The sequence below is a fragment of the Athene cunicularia genome (genome assembly GCF_003259725.1).
Source record: "Athene cunicularia isolate RWA chromosome 20 unlocalized genomic scaffold, athCun1 chr20_part1, whole genome shotgun sequence".
Classification (NCBI taxonomy): Eukaryota; Metazoa; Chordata; class Aves; order Strigiformes; family Strigidae; genus Athene; species Athene cunicularia.
This window is the reverse complement of record NW_020799125.1, coordinates 11,480,936-11,484,423: the sequence shown is the minus strand read 5'-3', so window position 1 is coordinate 11,484,423 and position 3,488 is coordinate 11,480,936.

Genomic DNA, 3,488 nt, shown 5'->3' with positions numbered 1-3,488 from the left:
ACTTGTGGCTGCTCCCCACGGGAGCTCACCTGGGCAGGTGAGCTGATGTGGGGCTGCGGACACAGGCAGGGTGATGGAAGCTCTTTGTGATGGAAGTTTCCTGGGGGGAGGCACAGTTAATGAAATAAACCTTTCCACCTAGTACTGTATTTCCAGGGGGAGCAAGGAGGCTGCTTGTCTCCTCTCTGGATTCCTCCACAGCTGGGAAACAAACCCACTGCTGGAACTCAACCCCCCCCCGGCTTCCAGCTGCTGACCCAGCGCCAGGCGCCGGGGAGCAGCTCTCCCACGGGCTGGTTGGGCCCCTGGCAGCAAGGGACGAGTCCTTGAAAAAACCTTTGCTTCTCCCAAAGGGGTTCAGGACCTCATTAGAAGAAGGGAAAGTTGCGATCATCCCAGAGAAAGTAAATTGGCATTACCTGCAGAGAAGGAGGTGGGGGAGGCAGCTCCTGGGCTCCAGAAGCGGGGCGGTGGGCACTGCCGCACTCCAGCTGCGGGAAGCAGCATGTGCCGCTCTCCCTCCCGTTGTTTTTATTTTGGCAATTCGGTCTGAAGGTCGAAGAAAAAGTCCAAAGGAGTGGCTTGTGGCAGGAAGTAAATGATTACCCTGCCACCGCTCTGCAAAGGGACTGAGGCACAGGGAGCTGAGGTGGGAGAGGAAAATCCTTCCTTGGGGGGATTAGAGGGCAGCTCGCCGCAGGGAAGTGCAAAGGGTCAGAACAAAGTGCTCTGTTTGCCGGAGGCTGTGCCGGGTCACATGCCGGGTCCTAGCAGAGGTAATGAGGCATGGGTCACCTCCCAAACTCCAGCGAGACCTCCTGCGTGTGGACACAACCCATTGCTGATCCATCAGCGACCCACAGAGCTTGCCAGCAAGGAAGAGCTGGTGAGATGGAGCTGTGTGCCCAGGCAGCACCGTGTCTGGGGAGGGAGATACAGGGACTTTTACAAGCTTGAACTTTGTAGGTGTGACAGTCCTACAACATCACTTGTGCCTTCTGCATGACCCTCCTCTGGCTCCATGCTCCCCATCCTGGGCCACACGTATGCAGGAACAAGCACCTGAGCAGCCAATCATGACCAAGCCCCATGGACACATCAGCCCAGAGGAGCCCTCTTGGAACGAAAGTCTACTGCCCTTTATTCATGCCCCCCCAGATTTGATCCCTGTTCCTTCCCTTCTGCAGGTGCCCAGCACCAGTGTCACCACGTCCCTGCCTGCGTGGGTGCCCAAATAACAGTTTGATGGTTGAGTGTGCTGGTGGAGTCACGGCTGGTCACTGGTGGAGCCTCCAGCTCCTCACTCAAGATACAAAACCCATATGCAGGAGGCATTTTCTGATTACCCAGGAAGGTTTCTTTCATCCTCAAAAGCCCTTTTGTACCTCCCACTCTTGTGGGAGTGAACCACAATGTAGTCAGTTGAGAGGTCCCACAGCTCTGTGAACACATGAATGGCAGCACAATTCCTTGAGCGTTTGTCAAGTAACTGACCTCTCACCATCAGCATGTGCCTGTCTCAGCTGGGCCTGTGAATCCCAAAGCAGAGAGGAGAAAGAAAAAGTGTCACTGGATGGGGAGGCCATTACAAAAGCAAAAGGGTGAGCTGAGGCAGGATTTGAATACACAGTACAAAGATGTATAAAATCAGATGATGGATAACGCAGGTGCCACCATCAAAACAAGCATTTTCTGAAACAGTCTGGACTACGTGATTTGGAGCATCCAAGGTTCATGAGGCCAAGACAGCCAACCGCCATCGCAGCCAAGATCTCTGGCTCCAGGTGTGTGGGGAGAAGGCAGAGCCATACCTGTCCCTCTGTGAGCTTCGACACCAGTGGCAGCGTGTGGAGAGGAACGGGCTCCCACCGATGGTCCTGTTGGGTGGCACAGCTGTGCAGGTGCGTGAGGATAACAGAGATTTGATATTACCCTTGTGTCTTGGGGAACGAACCCAAATAGAGATCCCTATTGTACTTGAGAAACCATAAAGACAGAGAGAGAGAGAGAGAGAGGGAAATAAATCCGTTCCCTGCTTGTGCAGAGAGGGCCTTTGTTTGTCTCATTTTCAGAATGAGAAGATTTAGGGGATTGCTGCAGCATATGACCAGAAGCTACAAAGCTGCAGACAAAAGCCATTTGGAATAGAGATCAGGCTTTGCCAATGTGCTGGCTTTTCAGAAGATTTCTGCTTTGTCCAAGTTAAACCTGCTACTATTTGGGGGTTTATTTTGCTCACTCTGATGCGTCCCCTGCTTTAAACGCTGCACATCTCCAGCAACACCTGGTTCACATACACTTTCACTGGTGTCAACACAGCATCAAAATGTCTGCTGCAGCAGGCTGGAGGGGCTGCCAGTATTTCAAGCCCAAGTCACAAGGGTTGCACCAACAGCCGCACTCATTCCAGCCACTGACAAGTTTAGAGGACAAAGCCTCGGTTTATTGCTCCAGCTTGCTGAGCAGGCTCGTTTCGCAAGCTCGTCACACATCAGCCACGGGCATGCGTCGGCACCCAGCAGAAACACGGGGGAAAGCACTTGAGCAGAACTGACAGCGAGACAAAGCCCGTTGGGGCTCTCTGGATAATCGCTGGCTTTACCACAGCTGAAAACTACAGCGAGGCAGACGCTGAGGTGCCCTGTTGTCCCGGGGACCCACGCAGCCTGCTGCCAGGCATCACAGGGGAGGCAGAAATGCCTCGCAGAGTCCCTCCAGCCTGGCGACATCTCTGCTCCCCGGGAAGCAGGGGCTTGGGAGGGCTGTGCCTCAGGCATCTGAGGTGCTCTTGGAGAGGCTGAGCCCACTCTCTGCTTGTGCTCCCCTGCTCTGCACCCTGAGGGATAGGCGCACGGAGCCCTCAGCTGCCCTGACTTTCCCCTCACTGTCACAAAAAAGGCACAAATCATCCTACAGCCCCAAATAAAGTGTAAGCAGGATCCATTTCTGTTCATCAGGGGACAAAAAAAAAAAAAAAAAAAAAAAAAAAAAAAAAAAAAAAAAAAAACCTCTGCAAAATTAAAGCTTCAGAAAACGGTTTCCATCATCACGTGCCCTGACCAGAGAACCTCTGGCCCCTGAAAAACACAAAGACACAGGACAGGTCAGTCTGTGAGCATCCCGCATCCACACGTAGGCAGCTGCCCGCAAGGAGAGGCAGCAAGCGGCGCTACCGCTGCGGCACGGCAGCTGCCCGGCCTCCCGCAATCTGGCTGGGGAACAGAGAGACGGGGACCCTGCAACCACCGCGTGCAAAGCAGATGGAAACCACAGATGTGCAGAGGAGCGGGGGACCTGCCAGGGCTCCTCAGCTCCCCACTTACTCCCGGGATCCGAGGGGTTATCCCAGCCCTGCACAGGGCAGGGAGAAGGTGGGCTGCATCTCCTCCCGTGCTGGTCCCCTCTCAGCACCCTGCAGGGAAACAGAGCTGCAACAGAGGGCTCACGGCAGAGGGGAAAGCAGCAGGCACCGGCCGGGCTGTCCCCGC